The sequence below is a fragment of the Protopterus annectens genome, chromosome 2.part1, assembly GCF_019279795.1.
Source record: "Protopterus annectens isolate FY-2018-M chromosome 2.part1, PAN1.0, whole genome shotgun sequence".
Taxonomy (NCBI): domain Eukaryota; kingdom Metazoa; phylum Chordata; order Ceratodontiformes; family Protopteridae; genus Protopterus; species Protopterus annectens.
The window spans coordinates 1,843,042,113-1,843,064,958 of NC_056729.1; the positions used below are offsets into that span (position 1 = coordinate 1,843,042,113).

The 22,846-nt window shown below is 45.6% G+C and overlaps 1 long non-coding RNA gene across 1 annotated transcript in view; it reads right to left on the reverse strand.

Moving 5' to 3' along the window:
- LOC122794661 overlaps window positions 1-22,846 on the reverse strand; it is a 346,531-nt gene that overhangs the window by 12,808 nt on the left and 310,877 nt on the right. The gene's annotated exons all lie outside the window — the stretch shown is intronic.

Consider the following 22,846-nt stretch of genomic DNA (forward strand, 5'->3'; position numbering starts at 1 on the left):
AATAGTTAAATGTGCTGACTAGTGTTGTGGCATCTGTGCCTTCATTATTAGTAAGGTCCTTGAAAAGGTGGTCTATGTGCAGCTAAACTCTTGCCTACAAGATAATGAGATCTATGAGCCATTCCCATCTGGTTTTAGATGAAGGCACAGCAATGAGACCCTTATCTGAGTCATTAATAATCTTCTGGTGAGAGATCAGCGATTTTATTCTGTCTTGGTCCTTTTCGATGTCTCCTTTACATTTGAAGTGGTACACCATGAAATTCCCATAGTTCACTTGCTCCTTCATTGTGGCATCCTGAATGCTGTATGTCAGTGGTGTGTCTCTTATCTCACTGGAGATAAACAGCAGGTTTTGTCTGGCATTAATTCTTCCTTTCTTTATCACCTAACCTGTGGGGTGTCACAGGCTTCCATCTTAGGCCCATTATTGTTTAGTAGGTATATGCTTCTGCTTGGGGATGTTATTTGAAGCACAAGTCTCACTTTCCACCCTTCTGCTGATGATACCTAGCTCTACCTCTTTTTTCTTCAAGACAATATGGTGGCTCTAAATAAACTTGGCTTGTGCATGGAATGCATCTGCACCAGATCATCAATAATCCTCTCAGGCTCAGTGCTAAAAAGATGATCATTCATAGATTCATAGGTGTGTACTAGGCTAATGGCCCTGGAGCCTTTACAAGCCTAGCCCATAGGATTACCCTGGCATCATTCCACCCGACCTTAGTTCCCAGTACCTCTGTTGAGCAGACCCACTGGAGTGATCCCCGGGGTGAATTTTCTATTTCCCATCCACTCAACAAGATTCCTCCTGAAGAGGGCCAGTGAGGTGCTCTGCTTGACATGTATGGGAAGTCTATTCCATAGCACAGGCAGCCTCTGGGTTATGAACGTGTCCCTCCAGCATGTTCTGTTAATTGTGGTAATAAGGTTGAGGTCTCTGGAGTGTGTGGTATGGAAGGATTAGGATTTCTTTAGATGTAGCATTTCTAACAGTGCTGGGTCAGACATGGCTTTATAAGTCAAGCAGAGATCACCTTAAAGTAGGCGATATGAGACAGAAAATAGTTGGAGTTTTTTGAGTCTTTACATATACGACAAGTGTTTAAGGCCTAGGATCCTGTTTGTGAGGTACTTTTATGGCCTCTCCAGTTGGTGCAGGTATCTAGTGAGGTACATGCCAAATGGGGCATTGTACTCGATGACTGGCCTAATGAGGGAAGAGTAGAGGGAGACAATGACCTCTTTCTTCCTGGATGCAAAACCCTTAGTAATGAGATGTGCCACATAGAAGGACTTTCTTACCACAGTGGCAATTAGGGTAGTCAAAAGAGAGGTTGCTGTCAACCTGTGTTCTCAGATCTCTTATAACGCCTTCTGTATTCAGTGGACTACCATTGATGTGGTAATTCATGGGAACTGGGTTTTTCCCAAAGGGGATGACAACACATGCTTTGGCATTGAGCTTAAGGCCATGGTTCAGACACCAGTCGTTGGTCTCAGTGAAGCCTTTCTGTAGGATGTCAACATCACTTAGGGAGTTAATAATAGCTCCCAACTTGCAATCATCTGTGAGCTTCCTACAGATCCCCCACCATGCCCCAAGATTCTCACTACACCTTTCTAAACATACTGAAAAATATTAAGATACAACCAAACACCCTAATACTGGGTGACTTCAACTACCCTGCTATTAACTGGGAAAACTACTCGTGTACCAACACCTTTGCCCAACGGTTCTTGGAATTCATAAATTCCAACGCCCTGGATCAACTAATCCATTGTCCCACCAGGGGCTCCAGTATCCTAGAGCTGGCCATTACCAACATGGGAAATCGATGCTCCACACCTATGGTCACCCCCTTGTTGGTCAGGTCAGACCCTATGCTAATCACCCTTAACATCCACATCCCACCCCCACCCCCCCCCAGTAAGGAAACCTCCATAAAAAACTTCTCCAAAGCCATATTCATGCTACTCAAGTCAGAAGTGACAAATTTTATGACACCCATGCAGACGGCAACTGAAAGTTCAACTGCTGTGTCCTACAGTAAGGCACTGTATGAGCACATCCACTCATGCATGAATCGTGCAATCCCAAATAGAACCAATATGCTCTTCTCCAAAAGAATTAAGCCAATCTTATAGTCCCCCTGCCATAAACAAACTTTACAACAAAGGGAAGAAACTGTTGCAGAAAAGAGGAAAATCCCAGGATGCAAAAAACTCCATTACCAGCCTCAGTAAGAAGCTGAGATCCCTCATAAAATCCTCCAAAGCTAGTTACAAAAATAAAATTAGCAAAGATTCCAAGGACAACCACAAGGCATTCTATAACTATGTCAAGAATCTAAATGGCAATGCTCAGATCTGCTCTGAGCTACAACAGAATGTCATTAAATATACTGATCCCAAGGATATTGCCAATATTCTGGCAGATTAATGCAGTGCCAACTTCACCCCTTTCTCACCCCCTAAATGGCCCATCTCAATACCAGAAGATAGCCAAATTCTGGTAATAACAGCCACACAGGTAAAAAATGCATTCTCCAAAGCTAAGAATACAGCATCCCTGGGACCAGATGATATCCCAGGCTGTGTACTACATGAACTACAAAATGAACTGGCACCTCACTTAAGTGTCATGTTTAATCATAGCCTCACCTGAGGCTTCATGCCCACTGAGTGGCACACAGCTACAGTTATCCCACTCCACTAAGTCGGATCCACCTTGGATCCCAGGAACTACCACCCCCATCAGTCTGACGAGCCTGATCCGCAAGGCCATGGAACATATTATTATGAAACTTATAAACAAAGACATTGGCAACCGTAAAACACTGGGCCCCACCCAGTTTGGGTTCGTGAAGGACTGATCTTGTCTCCTGAACCTGATTGACTTCTTTGAATCAGTCTCCAGAGCTGTGGACAAGGGTAAGTCAGTCCACACAGCCTATCTGGACCTCGCCAAGGCATTTGACACCATTCCCCACTCTGGAATCATAGATAAACTTACTAAACTGGGCATTGATCCCTACATCACTAGATGGGTTGTCAACTGGCTTACTGACAGAACCCACACTGTAAAAGCAGCTGACTCCAAATCCAGCTCCAGACAAGTGACAAGTGGAGTACCTCAGGGTTCAGTCCTGGGAAAACTCTTGTTTGGCATCTACTTCTCTGAAGTACAGGCCAAAACTAAGGGACTCTGGCTAACAAAGTTTGCAGATGACTGCAAATTGGGAGCCATTATTGAATCTCCAAATGATGTGGATATTCTACAAAAGGGCCTTACAGAAACAGATGCTTGGTGCCAGAGCTGTGGGCTCAAGCTCAATGCCAAGAAATGTATAGTTATCCCCTTTGGGAAAAAACATGTATCTGTGAATTACCACAAAGGTGGCAGTACACTAAACACCAAAAGTGTGATAAGAGACTTAGGGACACAGGTGGACAGTGGTCTCATCTTCGATAACCACATCGCCACCACAGTCAGGAAATCCTTCTATGTGGCACACCTCATCACTAAGGGCTTTTCATCCAGAAAAAATGAGGTCATTGTCCCACTGTACTTATCCCTCATTAGACCCATTATAGAATACAACGCCCCATTTGGTATGTACTTCTCAAGACACCTGCAACAACTGGAAAGGCCACAGAAATACCTCACTAAAAGAATCACAGGCCTAAAGCAGATGCCCTATGCTGACCGCCTTAAAAAACTCCAGCTATACTCTGTCGCATATCGTCTACTCAGAGGCGATCTCTGCTTAACATACAAGGCCATGTCAAACCCAGAGCTGTTGGACATGCTACACTTAAAGAAATCCCAATCCCTCCAAGCCACACTCTCCAGGGATCTAAACCTTGTCATTACAATAAACAAAACATGCTGGAAGGATAAGTTCCTGACCCAGAGACTCCCCAGACTCTGGAATAGACTGCCCATACATGTCAAACAAAGCGCCTCTTTGGCCCTCTTCAAAAGGAACCTTGACAACTGGATGGGAGAAAGGAAATTCACCCCTGGGATCACGTCAGTTGCCCTGCTAGACAGGGGTCCAGGGAAGTAAATAGTGTGGGAAGAAATAGCCAGGGAATTGTTATGGCTAGGCTTGTATAGGCCTTAGGGCTGATAGCCTAGTACCAACCTATAAACCTATGAACAGAGGTGAGGTGCCAGTTCACTCTGTCGTTCATGTAGAACACAGCCAGGGATATTGTCAAGTCCCATAGAAGCTGTATTCTTGGCCTTGGACAGTCCTGCTTTAACCTGTGCACCAGTAATACTGGGTGCCTGGCAATCTAATGGTATTGTGATTGGTCCTTTGGGGGGGGGGGAGTTGGCACTGAATCTGTTGGCCAGTATATTGACAATGGTTTACTATCACATGTCCGAGTGTAAATTAGTCAGAAGGTGATATGGCTGATGCGTTTGTAGGGAACACAGAAGACTGAACAATAAAATTGTCAAATGGTGTTTTTTGTGGACATCAAATTGACATTTTCGAACAGCCATATTCAAAACAGGAAAGACCGTGTAGTACATCTTCCAATATGCTCAACATTCTACAACAGTTTTGCAGGGGGGCAAGCACCCCTGCACCCCCCATGCCCCCTACTTATATATACAAACTCTGAGATCGCACTACGCTGAGGAAAGGGCACATTTCCTGACCCCCACTATAGTGCTATCTGCACTATATTGTCGAACCTTGCTATAGCAAATGTTTGCTATTGTAAGGTTTGACAATGCAGTAATCACAATTCCGGTTCTGCTACCTGAGTTTTGCACATTGGTTGATCACACATAGTGCGATCGACAATGTGATAGTAAACCATTGGCAATATTTGTTGGCTCGGTGTAGGAGGTACCATTGTGCAGTAGCTCAGACCAAATCTGGGTATTGCCATGGAGATTATTTACATAACTATAGAAGGCCTTGTGGTTGGCTTTACTATCTGCTGCAATTCTGTTTTCATAACTAGCTTTAGAGGATTTGATGAGGGATCTCAACTTTTTGTTGAGGCTGATAAGGGAGTTTTTCCAGTCTTGGGACTTTACCTTATTCTGCATCAGTTTCCTCCTTCTGTTGTAGAGTTTGTTTATGGCAGAGGACCATCATATTGGCTTCATTTTTTTGGAGGAGAGCATCTTGGTTCTATTAGGTATGGCGAGATCCATGCATTTGTGTACGTGTTCGTACAGTGCATTGTTCTATGATTCGGCGGTCATGCAACTATTCTCCATTTGCAAGGGTGCTGTGAAGTTAGCCACCTCTGTTTTTAGGAGGCCAAAGTTAGCTTTGGAGAAGTTTTTCATGGTGGTTACCTTTGCTACCATGCATAATTCTTCAGCTCCAGTTATGGCACTCTAATCTTCTACAATTGTGACAGCCTGGAGTTTGTATCTGTGGTCCATAATCTTAGCCTGGTCATTGACGATCAGCTTACATTTAAACATCAGGTTTCAGTATCATCAAATCATCCTGCAACTATTTGAAGAACATCTCTTTGATTAAGCATGTTATTTTAACAGCTGAATTGCCAGTGTGGCTAATGGTCTCATCATGTTTGGATTGCTACAATCTCCTATACAAATTCTGAACTTACCCAACTACAAATGGTATAGAAGTCTGACATCCAGCTACTAACTGGAGTGCCTAGACACTATCATATTGATTTACTTAGCCCCCATATGATGTGGGTCCCCTTACCTTAAGGAACTTCTCAGACAGTATGGCCCTCTGTGCTTCATCCTGAATCACATGGACTGCTTGAGATTCCCATAGTCCACACTAATACCTCAGGTTCTTGCTATAGTGCATAACAGCGGCTCTGTTTATAAAATCTCTCCTGCCAAAAGAGATTAGCTGCGTCCCATTGGTTGATGGTCTCAAGCACTCACTAAAACATATCTGAAGATTTGGTCTTTGAAACCTAATTGTTTGTTGGTTTGGTCAATTCTTGCATCTATTACTTATTTTTATATATGTGCATAGCCTTTACTAAATCTTGAAGCCATGTCTTTTCTGCCTGTGTGGGTTTTCTGTATAACTTCTGGATATTATTTATTTTATATCAGTGCACGGCCTTAAGGACTAAATAATCTTGAACTAATGTCATTTCTGCCTGTGTAAGTTTTCTATATAACTTCTGGATTGTTGGGCTACAATTGCAAGTCTGGCAGCACCTGTGCTTGTATCCTGTGTCATGTTTGCCTTTTCCAGAAACTTCTATATCTTTTGAATTTTTACTGTACTTGCTACATCTGTGAATAGTATCTGAGGCTCTACTTCATTAGTTACACCCATATGCAGACTAACTGCACTACCACCATGTACACTTTTAGACCGTACATCTAATGTCATGTCATCTTTGTCACAGTACTACCCAAACTACTAGTACTGTACCTCACTTACCGTAGTGTTCTGAACTATTATTACTGAATATCCTCCCTGTGATGACCGTGCCCTGGCCCAGCAATCAAGGAGCCTCAATCCTCACCACTAACACCAGGGAGGTCATCTCATAGAAGAGGAAAGAATAACTAATACACACAGTAAAGTACAATTTCCCTTAAGTGCAAAAAGATATCACAGTCAGTCTGGGGCTGGTTGCTCCCTTGCTCACCAGGTCCCCAATAAGACTCCCCATTGGCACAGCTATAGGGTCCAGGTCTCAGCCTAACTGGGCAAGCTAGAACCTCCAGTACCCTCTCTGTCCAACCAGTGCTTCATGTCCCTGCCAAGTAGCTGTATAAGTATTTATACAACTTCACAGACACTCCTGGGAAAGGCTGATGCAGATTCTCCAACTGTGCCCCTTTACACAGACTATACGGTAGTAATTATTGCCACCACCCAGTTAATAATATCAATTATTACTGTGCAATATTACTATCCAATGGTAGTATGACTAACAGTCAAGGCTTACTTTAGAGTGGCCTATTACAATAACTTCTATAAATATGCAATGTACTCTAGAGCTTATCTCTACACAAAACAGCCACAGGTACAAGGTTTTAAAAATATTTAATAATAAATAATTAAAACACAAGACAAAACTACTATACCACAGAGATATTTAAGAGTTCAGAGATCACACAGAAACTTAAAATAATATAGTAGGACAGGTCTGATTTCAAAGAAAAATACCTAATTAAACTTTACTAGCTTTAACTATTCCTACAAAAAATCACAGTGCTAGAACTTACATGTGAGCACAAGGCAGAGTGCTGATAAGTGGATATCCAAGATCAACATGCTCCCAGTCTCTTGTGAGAAATAGTATTTAAACATTACTAACAAACATGTTTGCTGGGTCCCTCCCCAAATTACATCATTTCTGACACTTAGGTTTTCCCAGGCAAACAAACTGCATTATATAGAAATCTAATACCTGCACAGAAACTTACAACAGCAGAAGACATTTCACATGTATATTCTAACAGAAAGAAGAGCAATAAAGCACCTTCCACATCTAAATTCTGGTCATAAACTGTAGCCTTACAACAATGGGCATGAAACCTTCATCCAGCCTCAGTGGAGCCGAATTCTAACATGAAAGGGTCACAACATGCTTCACTGGGCCAGTAAAGTGCAATGCTGTCACATATTTTCCAGTTCCCATTCACAGTATTCTTTACACTCAGGAAACATGCTACCCCAAAACAAAACTCATGCAACACATAGCTCACAAAGCCAGTGTGCCGAACAGTCACAGCCCTTAAGGCTAAACAACACACCTGATACACTTGTAAAAAGTGACTATCGTCAGGCACACTGACGTCCCGCTCACCAGGCTGAACAAGGAGAAGGTCACGGTGAGCTGGCTGTCAGGCGCTAGGATCCGCCACATAACTCAAGCACTCAGGTCACTCCAAGGCAAGTACAAATATGACTCAGTCATTTTCCATGCTGGTGTGAATGACCTGAGACATACCTCCCTGGACTACATGAAAAGAGACATAGAGGAGCTCCCTGAGCATGTAGCCCAGGCCAGTATGACCCTGACCTTGAGTAGCATCTTACCCTCACCAAGAATGATGCCACAATATGAAGACAAGATGATCAATTTCAACAATTGGCTTAAGTATTGGTATCATTCAAAGGCGATCCAATGCCTGTCAGCCTGGGATGACATGCTCGACAAGCCACGATGCTTCACTAGGGACGGCTTGCACCTGTCACCCCTGGGCTTTCAGATATTGGCAAAGGCTCTTGCTACCCCCATAGTGCCTTTTTTAGGCAAGGCTCAACACACAAACCCACCTCCATAGGTATTACAAGGGATAAGAAACTAAGAGTAATGCTACTCAATGCCAGAAGTCTAAACCTCAAGATGCATGCACTCGAAACTCTCCTTAGCATGGAGAACATCGATATCTGTGCAGTAACAGAAACCTGGTTCAAGGCTCCCAAGAGCACCCCAGAACTACCAGGTTATACCTCATACCATGCTTTTCGGCCCTAAAACTTGGACCGTACTACAAAAGGAGGGGGAGTATCAATATTCGTCAAAGATACCCACACCTCCAGGTTGGTGGCACAGCACGAAGCATCAGAGACTATCCATATGCAACTAACAGTGGGTAAAACTGCCTTCCAGTTTATAGCCTGCTACAGACCACCCTCCCAAATCCAGGAACCCCACTTAGCCTTCCTGAGAACACTGGAAAATATGAAGGTCTCTCCAAACACCATTATATTGGGCGACTTCAACTACCCAAACATAGACTGGGAGCATTACTCTAGCTCCAACACCCTAGCCCAAAGGTTCCTAGAATTTATAAACTCAAATGCTATGGAACAACTTGTTACCACTCCCACAAGAGGGGAAAACATACTGGACCTGATCATCACCAACATGGGGACTCTATGCTCCAGACCAGAAGTATATCCCTCACTGGTAAGATCAGACCATAAACTAATCTCACTGGATATTCACATCCCGACTCCACCCCCTGCCCTGAAAACCACAGTGAAAAACTTCTCTAAAGCAAACTTCACACTCCTTAAAACCGAGGTGGAATCCTTCAAAGCCCCCGGGCCTGTGAAAAATATGTCCCAGACCTTAAAATACTTTATAAATACATTCTATGAACACCTTCAGGAATGCATGGATCATGCAATCCCAAATAAAACCAAGACCCAATCCTCCAAAGGCAGACGTCCTGTCTGGTGGACCCCAACCATAAACAAACTATACAATAGAAGGAGGAAGCTCCTACATGATAGAGCAAAATCCCAAAAAGGGAAGGCATCTCTGATCAGTATTAGCAAAAAACTACGGGCACTCATAAAATCGTCTAAGGCCAGCTTCCAGAGAAAAATTGCACAGGACACTAAGGATAATCACAAGCCTTACTTTAGTTATGTTAGGAACCTGGGTGGGAATTCCCAGATATGCTCAGAATTAGTCCAAAATGAGAAAAAATACACCGAACCCACAGACATTGCCAACATCCTAGCTGACAGGTTCAGCGCAAACTTCTCCCCCCCTCCCCACCAAAAGGGCAAATGTTTATCCCAGCAGAGTGCTGCCCCCCTGACATCTCAGATGCTCAGGTAAGAGCTGCCCTCTCCAAAGCAAAAAACACAGCATCAATGGGACCAGACAGTGTCCCGGGCTGCGTCCTACATGAACTTCGAGAAGAGCTTAACCCAAACATAAAACTACTGTTCAATCTCAGCCTTACTACAGGATATGTACCCAAAGAGTGGCGTACAGCAACAGTGGTCCCTCTCCACAAAGGTGGTGCCTCAACGGATCCTGGAAACTATCGCCCCATAAGCCTGACTAGCTTGGTCTGCAAAGCTATGGAAAGGATCATCATGGACCTCATAAATAAAGATATTGGGGACCTACAGACACTGGATCCTACCCAGTTCGGCTTTGTTAAGGGCAGATCCTGCCTCTTAAACCAGGTTGATTTCTTTGAAACAGTCACCAAGGCCATTGACGAGGGGAAGGTGGTCCAGACAGCCTACCTGGACCTCGCAAAGCCTTGATACAATACCCCACTCGGGCATTATAGATAAGCTCACCAGCTTAAATATAAACCCCTATGTCACTAGATGGGTTGCAAACTGGCTCAAGGACAGAACCCACATGGTTAGAATTGCTGGAGCCATGTCAGACTCCAAACCAGTTACAAGTGGCGTCCCCCAAGGCTCAATCCTGGGACCTCTCTTGTTCGGTATATATTTCTCGGAGGTACAGGCCAACACGGAAGGACTGTGGCTGACTAAGTTCACAGATGACTGCAAACTGGGTGCCATAATCGACTCTCCAGCCGACACAAGCATCCTCCAAAAGGGTCTCATAGAAACAGACAACTGGTGTCAGAGCCATGGCCTCAAGCTAAATGCCAAAAAGTGTATAGTCATCCCCTTTGGCAAAAATAAAGTGCCCACAAATTACCACATAGGTGGTAATCCATTAAGTACAGAAGAAGTAATTAGGGACCTGGGGACCCAAGTTGATAGCAATCTCTCATTTGACAACCACGTGGCCAAAGTGGTTAGAAAAACATTTTATATAGCCCACCTAATCATGAAGGGATTCACATCTAGATCAGGGGAGGTCATTGTGCCTCTTTACTCATCCCTCATCAGGCCCATAATTGAGTACAATGCCCCTTTTGGGATGTACCTTACCAGACACCTGCAGCAACTGGAAAGACCCCAAAAGTACCTCACCAAGAGGATCAAAGGGCTCAAATTAGAAGTTATGTACTCACCATAACGTTCCATCTGAGTAGGTGACTTCATTTGGATGCAACCTGTAGGTATCGGATCCGACCTCGGATCTGAGCCGGCCTTTCAAAAGCTTAGGCTCCGAGCTCCTAGCTCCTCCCTCTACCCATAACCCCTTGCCAAGCCCTGACTGACCTCAGATTGAGTTTGCCCATATAATACTGAATAAAGTATCTGAACAAAGCATAAATACTCGCTGTATAAAGGTCAGGGGATGGAGCCACATCAAATGAAGTCACCTACTCAGATGGAACGTTATGGTGAGTACAAGTAGGCAGACTTCATTTGTCTGCAACCTGTGGGACAGAGTCCCCAGCTACCTGAATCTTTCCATCATGGAAGGATGTTCTGGAGCACCGCTGAGCCAAAGGATGCTCTTCCAAACAACATCCACCTTATAATGAGAAATAAAGGTATGAGGTGAGGCCCAAGTGGCTGCAGATATCATCCAATGACACGGGACTTAAAGGCTGACATGGAGACTGCCCTAGTAGAATGAGCCGTAACCCTCTGAGGAGCAGGTCTACCTGAAGTGTCATAAGCCTGCAGAATACAATTAGCAATCCATCTCGATAGTGTGACTTTAGAAACTGCTTTACCCAAAGCAAATTTAGCAAAGGAGATGAACAGCTGATCTGATTGCCTGTGACCAGCTGTTCTGTGAATGTAAAATCGTAATTGTCTATGAACATCCAAGGAATGCAATTTGTATTCTCCTTTGTTTGAGTACTTGGGAAAAAACACAGGTAAGTTGATTGATTGGTTGATATTAGATTCTGAAGAGATTTTGGAAGAAAGGATGGATTGGTCCTGAGGCACACCCTATCTGGAAAGAAGGAAAGGTAAGGCGGTTTGAGCCTGAAGTTCAGACACTCTTCTGGCTGAAGTGATAGCTACTAAGAAGGCAGTCTTCCAGGAAAGGTACTTCAGGTCTGTAGAAGCTGCAGGCTCGAAGGGAGGAGCAGTAAGGGCTTGCAGAACTAAAGATAGGTCCCAAGGTGGTACAATCTCTTTGACTGGAGGCCTCAACAAAAAATCGGTTTTGCACAATTTCGCCATCATGAGGGGAGCTGTCTCATGTCCAATGTGATAATGAGAGATGGCTGCCAATTGTACCTTAATCGTGGAAGAACTTGCCCTTGATGAAAGAGGTCTGTTAAAAATCCAGCACTGCCGACATAGGTGCTGAAAAGGATCCAAACTTTTCTGGACCGCCCAAATAGAGAATCTCTTCCATTTACTCCGATAAACCAGCCTAGTGGAAGGTTTATGAGCCACCACTAGGATGGCCTTGACCGGTGACGAGATACCGAGTCCTAATCAAGGATGGAACTGGAGCAGCCAAGCTGTCAATTTCAGGGTGCGAGATTGGGGCGAATTCCCAGAGGGTGGGAGATGAGATCCGGATCGGATCCAGAATCCAGGGTGGATTCACTTTGTGAGACCATACAAAGGGGAACCAGGGTTGACGAGGCCAGAACGGGCAATGAGAATCATTCTGCTCCCCAAACTGTTGGCTTTCTGCAGAAGCCTCTGCATCAGAGGTAGTGGAGGGTAGGCATAAAGGAGACCGGGAGGCCAAGCATGCACCAGCTGCCTCTCGGGATTCCCTGGTGGGAAGCAAAGAAAAAATTTGTCGCATTTGGGCTTGAGTGAGAGGCAAAAAGATCGCAACAGGGTTGCCCCCAGATGGCAAAAATCTTCTTCACTACCTGAGGATTGAGAGACCACTCGTGAGGGGAAAGAATGGTGCGACTGAGTTTGTCCAAGGATGTTGGATTTTCCTGGAATGCGTTGCTACAAGAAAGCGTTTGGTGGAAATTGCCCATTCCCAGACTCTCATGGCCTCTCGACAAAGGGGATAGGACCTGGTTCCTCCCTGTTTGTTGATGTACCAGACTACCGACATGTTGTCTGTCTGAATCGCAATAGTCCCTGAAGGAAGAAGGTTGTGAAGTGCTTGCAACGCTAGGAGCACAGCCCTCATTTCCAGGACATTTATATGCAAAAGTCTCTGTGGGTTCCGACAATCTTCCCGCAGAATGCCCCCAGTGGTCACTGTGGCTCGGGAAATGCTGCACAAAAGGTCTCCCTGTCAGAGGCTCCGGAGACCGAAGCCACCAAAGAAGGGAATCCTTGCATGCTTTGCTGACCGCTATCGGACTGTTGAGAGAGGAATAGAGAGGGACCACTGAACCTGAAGGGTCCATTGAAGAACCCGCATGCAAGCGCCGCATGAATAAGAAGCGGGATAGCTGCCGCCATCGAACCTAGGGCCCTCAGGACCAAAGCTGCTGTCGGAAATGGTTGCAGGACCGCTGCGACATGACACTTCAGGTTGGAAATTCTGTCTGGGGTGTGGAAGGCTCGCATTGACCTGGTGTTTAGCCTTCCTCCTATGAAATCTATAATTTGTGTGGGGTGCAGTAAAGATTTCTCCCAGTTGATAATGATGCCCAGCCTTGGGGCTATACAAAGGAAGTAGTCCCTGGCTGAGCACAGAAGATGCCTTGATGATGCCGTCAGGAGCCAGTCGTCCAGGTACGGAAAGACCTGTAATCCCTGGAGTCTCAGGTGGGCCGCTACAACCGCTAGTACCTTGGTGAACACCCTGGGGGCTGAGGTGAGACTGAAGGGAAGGATCCTGAACTGATAATGACTGGCTCCCAGCCAGAAGCGAAGAAACCTCCTGGACCGTCTGTCCATGCGAATGTGGTAGTACGCGTCCTTGAGGTCGATGGAGCACATCCAGTCGTTCTCCCTCAAGAGGGGGAGTATAGATTGAAGGGTGACCATCCGGAACTTTTGCTTGGTTACTGACAGGTTCAGCAGGGAAAGATCTAAGATCAGTCTTAAGTCCCCCTTTCTTTGGCACTAAAAGAACCTGGAGTAAAACCCTGACCGGTTTGATCTAGGGGACGACTGGATAGCTCTTTTTCTAGCAGCTGTCCGATGATAGCTGCTGCCTCCCTTTGGTTGGGTGGTACATCTGGGAGGCTGCGAGATCTGGGAACTTTGTACAGGGAATTGTATAACCTCTGGATATCTCTGTTGTGATGGACTCCCAAGAAGTTAGGTGCCTCGAAACGCCCCGACTGCCACCAGAGACGGACAGCCGGGCAACCCTTCAGGGCTGCTGCGGGGGCCTATCAGAAGGGTTCTCTGGACCCAAAGTTTCTAGGAGCCCTCTGCCTCTAGGACGGTGACTTCCCTGTCCTCCTCTGCCACGGAGGACTGGTTATCCGAGCAGGTTGGGACTGCTGCGACTTCGAACCACATCTTCTTCTGTCCCTTTTGGTTCTTGAGAAGGACCTCTGGGGAGCTGAGAAGCGGCAGACAGCGTCTTCCCATCCTTCTCGCTCTGGACCAATGTTTTCGCAGTTTTGCCAAACAAGGCAGAACCATCAAAGGAATCACAGTGGTGGAGCCAGGCCTGCCGCGCCACTCGAGCGCCTCTCTCTGCTGCTGGCAGCTCCTCGGTAGCGTGAGAAAGTAGCCGCATAGATGTGTTAGAAACTGCTCTAAGAGTGGCCATTCGGTGGAGTATACCTGCTTGTCCTCACCCGACATGGACTCTGGGGAGATGCAGTGTATTCTTTAATCAAATCCGCTGCATCCTGATGGCGTGTGCCATGTAGTTCAGCCTCAAAGAGAAGGTTGCTGAACTGAAAACGCTTCCCAATGCGATCCATCGGCGGGACTCGGAGGATGCATAGAGGGACTCTCCTGGGCCAACTCCTCTTAGTGGCTGCAGCCATCATCATGGCATCTACTGGAGGCCTTTGCTCCAGTGAATGCAGTCCGCTGTACAGGCTCTGTCGGATCCTTCCACGCCTGGTGGATATAAGGTCCACCAGAGGGTCGGCAGGAGGGGACACCCAAGAGGTAGATGGGCCGCCGAATGCCCCAAGAACACAGACTCGCCTGAGGAGGCCTTGGGGCAGACCACCGATCCTCAACATTTTTCATCCAAGTCTGTGTTCCGGTAACGGGACCGGGGAGTCCATGTGCCTCCTTTTGCACGCACGCCCGAGGTACTTCTTCGGGGCTGTCCGAGGAGTACTCTTCTGCAGCTGGATGTTCCAAGGGAACTACTTGGGACATCGAGGCGGCTGTCCCCTGGACCGGCTGGTGGGAGCCTGGCCCAACTGCAAAGTCCTCAACAGTGCCCTTTCACTATATCGAAGGCCGAGGGGAGCCAGGGATGCCCGGATCCTCCCTGCCCCGGCGCCAACAGCTCCAACCCATGGTGTGGGTTGGAGAAGGAGCCAAGGGAAAAAAGGGGCTGCCCTCCCGGATGGGGATTTGCATTTGGGCCTGGATGAATCAGTGGAGCCGAGGAGGAGGGAAGGCACAGGAGCAGCCGTGCTGCCCTGGCCTGCCTGCCCTCCCCTCCTTCTCTTCTTCTCTCTCCCTCTCTCTCTCTCGGCGCCTTAGAGGGAGGTTGAGTCCCAGCTGGGAGGGAGAGCCCACAGCAACTGCTTGCTGTGTAGTAGAAGGGGCAGAAGCCTGCGCTGGGAGGAGAAGCCAGCCAACAAGCTTTTGACCCCGGCTCCCCTCAAAGCTCGGGGTTGAACCCTGCACAAATGGTACAACCAGATGACAGGTGTTCAACCCCGAGGAACACCGAAAGTAGTGGCCATCCGCCGGGGACAGCTTATGGCCACACTCGTGCACTCTTATGGGCTTCAGACATACTCCAGCCCTAACAGGCCTAAACACACACAAACCACTCAAACTACAAACCCGAAGAAAATATAAAAGATAGAGGAAGGAAAGCCTAACAGACACACTTCTATCTAAAATAATCAAAAAAGGTTAAATTTTACAAAATTTTCCTGTCAGAAAACTTATCTGCACTAGGAGCTCAAGGAACGCCGCGAACTTGAAAGTGGCAATGAAGTCTGCCTACTTCAGATCAGATGGTATATGCTGCCCGGTTAAAGAAACTCCAGCTCTACTCAGTGGCATACCGCCTGCTCAGAGGCGATCTGTGCCTGTCGTATAAAGCCATGTCCAACCCGGAATTAATGGACATGCTGCACCTCAGAAAATCCAAATCTCATCGAAGCCACGTTCGAGACTTGAACCTTAGTACTGAAATAAATAGGACATGCTGGGGGGACAGATTCATAACCCAGAGGCTCCCTTCACTCTGGAATAAAATCACAGTCCAGGTTAGACAGAGTCCCTCATTGACTCTCTTCAAGAGGAATCTTGATGAGTGGATGGGAGATCGTAGGTTTACCCCGGGTATCACTTCTGTGTCACTGTTAGACAGCGGCACAGTATACTAAGCTCAAAAAAGGGCATAGCAAAATTAATTTAAAATGGGTGGCGAAAGCCAAACACACTCTGGCTAGGCTTATAAATGCCCTAGGGCAGATAGCCTAGTATGAACCTATGAACCTATTTTACATTTATTTATACAGTTGATAGAATTATGTATCAAATTCTATTTGACTAGGCTGGCAGCCTTCGTCCATCTCTCTCCAATCGTCACACTCCCCGTCAGATTTCCTGATACAAAGACACCATAACACATTATATAATTTGCCTTACTAGTACCCTTAGGAGCCTTGTGGGGTGGGTAAAACAACTGCATCTTGTTCACTGAAAACACATTATTGCTATGCAGTACTAAGTCTGCTTGTAGGAGGTGTAGACACCGACTTAAACTTAAGGCAAACTTCTCATGTCACCCTTTCATCACAACTCACCATACCTCTCCCCAGGACAACACTAACACTATATTCACATAATCTGTGCTGCAAACAAAATTTTTTTATTAAACCTCTTAAGCCTTCCAGAAAAAGCACCAAGACACAAACCTCAGCAATGCGACCAAACCTAGAATGCAACCAAACCTGCTTACAACACGTCTGAGACAACACCCATGACACAAGACACAAACCTTAGCAATGCAATCAAACCTGCTGACAACACATCTGAGACAACACCCATGACACAAGACACAATCCTCAGCAATGCAATCAAACCTGCTTACAACTCTGAGGACAACACCCATGACACAAGACACAAACCTCAGCAATGCAATCAAACCTGCTGACAACACATCTGAGACAACACCCATGACACAAGACACAATCCTCAGCAATGCAATCAAACCTTACTCTGCTTACAACACCTCTGAGACAACACCTATGACACAAGACACAAACCTCAGCAAAACAATCAAACCTTACTCTGTATACAACACCTCTGAGACAACACCCATGACACTAGCTCTAGTTGCCATCACAAATAAGGGTCACCCAGGATGTGTGATTAAGTCTGCAGAACTTCATGAGTGAGCTATCAAACATGGCAATATCAAGGTCAAAGGTGACTATATACTGATACACAGCTCATCTGTCTGAATAAGGACAGAGTGATCATACACTGTATCTCAGGTCTCAAAATTTGTATTTATTTTTATTTATTTATTTTGCATTTGTTTGCTGGTAAAGTCAGACTAGGTTTATCTAATCCCATTTTCACCAGAGACATAAGGAGAAAAGCTCCTTAGATTTTTTTACAAAAATTATCATGACTATACATAGGTAAGTACTATGCTAGCTGCCCTTTCCCTTGCTGAGAATCAAACCCTGTATCTTGTGCCTCTGAGTCAAACACCTTAACTATTATATAAACACCCAAACACAAACCACATAGAATGACAGTATACAAACAATATAGAGGTACTTACAGAGTACATGATATTTTAATGTGTGTGTGTGTGTGTGTGTGTGTGTGTGTGTGTGTGTGTGTGTGTGTGTGTGTGTGTGTGTGTGTGTGTGTGTGTGTGTGTGTGTGTGTGTGTGTGTGTGTGTGTGTGTGTGTGTAGCATACATGAATATTTAAGCAGTGTCTATATATTTTTAAGCATATCACAATACATATAACATCATATATGTTGGAAAGTATATTAGTGGGTTGGAGGCTAGCAAGTAAAAAAAAACATTTCTAAGCTTGTTTCCTGCCTTTCCTGTAACTAGTTTAGTTCAGATAAAGATTTGCTGTATCCAGGACTGTTTGTAAGTTTCTGAGCCCCCCAAGCTTTTCTGTGTTGGAGGGAAGACGTCTAGCTTATCAGTGGGAGTGGTAAACATTAGGTAGTCTATCTACCACAAGAGTAGTTTCTGGCCCAGAAATTGTAGTTTATTGGCCGTTTGGGCAGTTTTTCCATCTCTTTCAACTTTCTGGTTTAAAAGCCCACATTTGCGCTTGTTTCCCACCTTTCCTGTAACTAGTCTAGACCACAAGATCCAGGTACAGATTCTTAGTTTTAGCACTTGAATTTGGTTATTCATGCTCAGCACTTGTTCAGAACTTGTAAGCACTAAATAAGCTACAAATTACTACAGCACTCAACCATCCTCTTTACCCAGAGGAATACAGTTTTTTGTACTTACTTTCCTCACTTGTCTAGAGGAAAGTATTTTTTTATTCAGGCATGTCCAAGGGTCAGCTCCCAGTGTTCTCTCCTGTCTATCTGATGAATCTGGGCATCTTGGGGCAATGTAGCAATCGCCTCATGTACACAGACAGCCTTCTCCTCCTTTCACCCGACACTATAACCTGTGAGAGATGGACTTACCTAGCCAAACTGGAGGTAAAGCTCTCTCCAACCAAGACTGAACTTGACAGTCAAGAGGAGAAGGTAAACACTTGCACCACACCACACTCATCACATAGTCCCACTAAACCTACACCACCAAAATCCACACATAGAAACACAAAAACATTCACAGAGGCTCTCAATAATAATCTGCTCAAGCAACAGAGACCTCGAAAGCAGAAACACAAGCAACCTCCTCCCCCCCAACACAACCCAAATGACACACAGCCCACAGACTCAGTGTGCCAATAAACCACAGCCCATAAGGCAAATCAATGCACTCAACACACTAGTCATAGGTGACTCTATAATCAGGCACACTGATGTCCCACTCCCCAGGCTTAACAAGGAGAAGGCTACTGTCAGCTGCCTGTTAGGTGCCAAGATCTTCCACATAACCCACGCACTCAGGTCACTCCACAACAAGTACAAATATGACTCTGTCATTGTCCATGTTGGTGTGAATAACCTGAGATGCACCTCCCTGAACTATAAGAAAAGAGACATGGAAGAGCTCTCTGATCTTGTAGCCCAGCCAGGTATGACCCTAGCCCTGAGTAGCATCCTGCTATCACCCAGAATGATACTGCAGTACAAGGACAAAATGATTGACTTCAACAATTGGCTAAGCTTCTGTTGTCATTCTAAGGGGATCCAGTATCTGTCTGCCTGGGATGACAAGGTCGACAGACCATGATGCTTTGCCAGAGATGGCCTGCACCTGTCAGCCCTGGGATTCCAGATATTGGCTAAGGCTCTTGCTGCCCCTATAGTCCCTTTTTTAGGCAAGATTCAAATGACAAATTCACCACCATAACAGAAACAGGCAAGCAAAAACTGAGGATAATACTTCTCAATGCTAGAAGTCTAAATCTCAAAATGCACTCACTCGAGGCACTCCTTAAAATGGAGAACATTGACATCTGTGCAGTGACTGAGACCTAGTTCAAGGCTCTAGGGAGCACCCCATGCATTACCAGGCTATAACTCATACCACACTTTTCGGCCATCTAACCTGGACCAGAACACCAAAGGCGGAGGTGTGTCCATATTCATTAAGGATATCCACACCTCCAGGCTAGTTGCGCATCATAATGCATCCGAGGTTATCCAAGTGCAACTAACTCTGGGCAAAACTGCGATCCAAATTGTAGCTTGCTACAGATCCCCCACCATGCTCCAGGATTCCCACTTCTCTTTTCTTGATATACTGGAAAATATTAGGGTTCAACCAAGCACCCTAATAATGGGAGATTTCAACTACCCCATCATTACTTGGGAAAACTACTCATGTACCAACTCATTTGCTCAACACTTTCTGAAATTCATAAATTCCAATGCCCTGGATCAACTTATCCACATCCAGACCAGGGGCAACAATATCCTAGACCTAGTCATTACCAACATGAGTGACCGGTGTTCCACACCTGAAGTCAACTCCTCATTGGTCCGATCTGACCATAAGCTAATCACCCTTGATATCCACATCCCGCCCCCACCCCCCATTAAGGGAACCACTGTAAAAAATTTCTCCAAAGCCAACTTCATGCTTCTTAAGACAGAAGTGGCAAACTTCATGACACCCATACAGATGGACAATACAGTTAGGACTGCTGAATCTTACACAAATGCACTCTTTAAGCACTTACACGAGTGCATGGATTGTGCTATCCCAAACAGAACCAAGACGCTATCCTCCAAAAAAAGGAAGGCAATATGGTGGTCCCCTGCCATAAACAAAGTCTACAACAGAAGGAAGAAACTGTTGCAAAAGCAAGTAAAATCCCATGAGTGAAGGAGCTCCCTGGTCAGCCTCAGTAAGAAGTTGAGATCCCTAATAAGATCCTCCAAAGCTAGCTATGAAAACAAAATCACCACTGATTCTAAGGGCAACCACAAAGCATTCTATAGCTATGTCAAAAATCTCAATGGCAACACCCAGATCTGCTCTGAGTTCCAGCACAACGGCACGAAAATTACAGAACCAACTGATATTGCCAGCATCCTGGCAGATAGGTTCATTGCTAACTTTATCACCCCAAGGGTCCATATCTATACAGGAAGAATGCAGAGTCACTGTAATCACATCTATGCAGGTAAAAGCTGCACTCTATAAAACCAAAAACACAGCATCCATGGGACCGGAAAACATCCCAGGCTGTGTTTTACACGAACTTCAGAATGAACTGGCTCCCTATTGAAGCACCATGTTCAGTCATAGTCTCACGACAAGCTTTGTGCCCACTGAATGGCGCACAGCAACAGTTATCCCACTCCACAAAGGGGGAGCCACCACTGATCCTGGGAACTCTTTCCTTATTAGCCTGACAAGTCTGGTCTGCAGGGACATGGAACTTATCATCATGGAACTTATAAACAAAGACATTGGTAACCTCCAAACTCTGGACCTCACCCAGTTCTGGTTTGTGAAAGGCAGATCATGCCTTCTGAACCTGATCGACTTCTTTGAGGCAGTCACCAAAGCAGCAGAGGCGGGTAAGGTGTTTCACACAGCCTATCTTGACCTCGCCAAGGCTATCAACACCATAGGAAGGTAGGTACTAGGTAGGTACTAGGCTATCTGCCCAAAGGCATTTATAAGCCTAGCCAGAATGTGTTGGCTTTCACTGGCCCCTTGGATTAGTTCCCTGTGCCTCTGTCCAGCAAAGCCACTGAAGTGAACCCCGGGGTAAACTTCCTGTTTCCCATCCACTCGTCAAGGTTTCTCTTGAATAGTGTTAGTGAGCAGCTCTGCCTAATGTAGATTGGAATCTTGTTCCAGAGCATGGGAAGTCTCTGGAACAGGAATCTATCCCTCCAGCAGGTCCTATTTATTGTTGTGGTGAGGTTTAGATCCCTAGAGTGTGTGGCTCAAGGGGATATGGTTTTCTTTAGGTGGAGCATGTCCATCAATTCTGGGTTGGACAGGGCCTTGTATGTCAGGCAGAGATCACCTCTGAGTAGGCGGTATGCAACCAAGTATAGCTGGAGTTTCATCAGTCGAGCTGCATAGGGCATCTGTTGGAGGCCAGTGATCCTCTTCATGAAGTACTTCTGTGGTCTTTCCAGCTGTTGCAGGTGTCTTGTAAGGTACATCCCAAATGGGGTGTTGTACTCTATGATGGGTCTAATGAGTGATGCGTAGAGGGGCACAATGACCTCTTTTGATCTGGATGCAAACCCTTTTGTGATTAGGTGGGCCACATAGAAGGATTTTCTAACTACTTTGGCACTGTGATTATCAAAGGACAGATTACTATCTAGTTGGGTCCCCAGATCCCTTATTTCATCTTCCATATTTAGGGGGCTACCATCTATGTGGTAATTTGTGGGTACTTTGTTTTTTCCAAAGGGGATGACTATGCACTTTTTGGCATTTCGCTTGAGGCCATGGTTTTGACACCAGGTATCTGTCTCAGTGAGACCCTTTTGGAGGATGTCTGTGTCAGCCAGAGAGTCAATTATAGCTTCTAGTTTGCATTTGTCTGTGAACTTCATCAGCCATAGTCCTCCTGTGCTTGCCTGTACCTCTGAGAAATATATGCTGAACAGGAGGGTTCCTAGGACTGAGCCCTGGGAAGCCACTTGTAACTGGTTTAGAGTCAGACCTAGCTCACGCAACTCTTACCATGTGGTTTCTGTCCATTAGCCAGTTGACAACCCATCTCATGACATAGGGGTTTATGTTCAGGCTGGTGAGCTTGTCTATAATACCAGAATGGGGAATGGTGTTGAAGGCCTTTGTGAGGTCTAGGCAGGCTGTGTGGACAACCTTTCCCTCATCTATAGCCTTGGTAACTATCTCAAAGAAGTCCAACAGGTTTAGGAGGCATGATCTGCCCTTAACAAAACCAAACTGGGTAGGGTCCAGTGTTTGGAGTTTCCCAATGTCTCTGTTAATGAGATCCACGATGATGCACTCCATAACCTTGCAGACCAAGCTAGTCAGGCTTATAGGGTGATAGTTCCCGGGGTCTGCTGTGGTTCCACCTTTGTGGAGTGGAATAACCATTGCTGTGCACCACTCTATGGGCATGTAGCCTGTGGAGAGGCTGAGTTTGAACAGTGTGTTTAGGTGAGGGGTTAGTTCATCTTTGAGCTCATGTAGGATGCAGCCTGGGACACCATCAAGTCACATTGATGCTGTGTTTTTGGCTTTGGAGTGGGCTGTTTTAACCTGAGTGTCTGTGATTTCAGGGGCACTACATTTTTCTGGTATGGTTATGGGACCTTTTGGGGGTGAGAGGCGGGGTGAAGTTTGCATTGAACCTGGATGTTGGCGATACTGGTTGGTTCAGTGTATTTTGTGCCATTCTGCACTAACTCCAAGCAGATCTGGGAATTGCCACTTCTTGACATAGCTAAAGAATGTATTGTGCTTATCTTTGGAGTCCTTGGCAATGCTTCTTTCGAAGCTAGCCTTGAATGATTTTATGAGGGATCGTAGTTTCTTGCTGATACT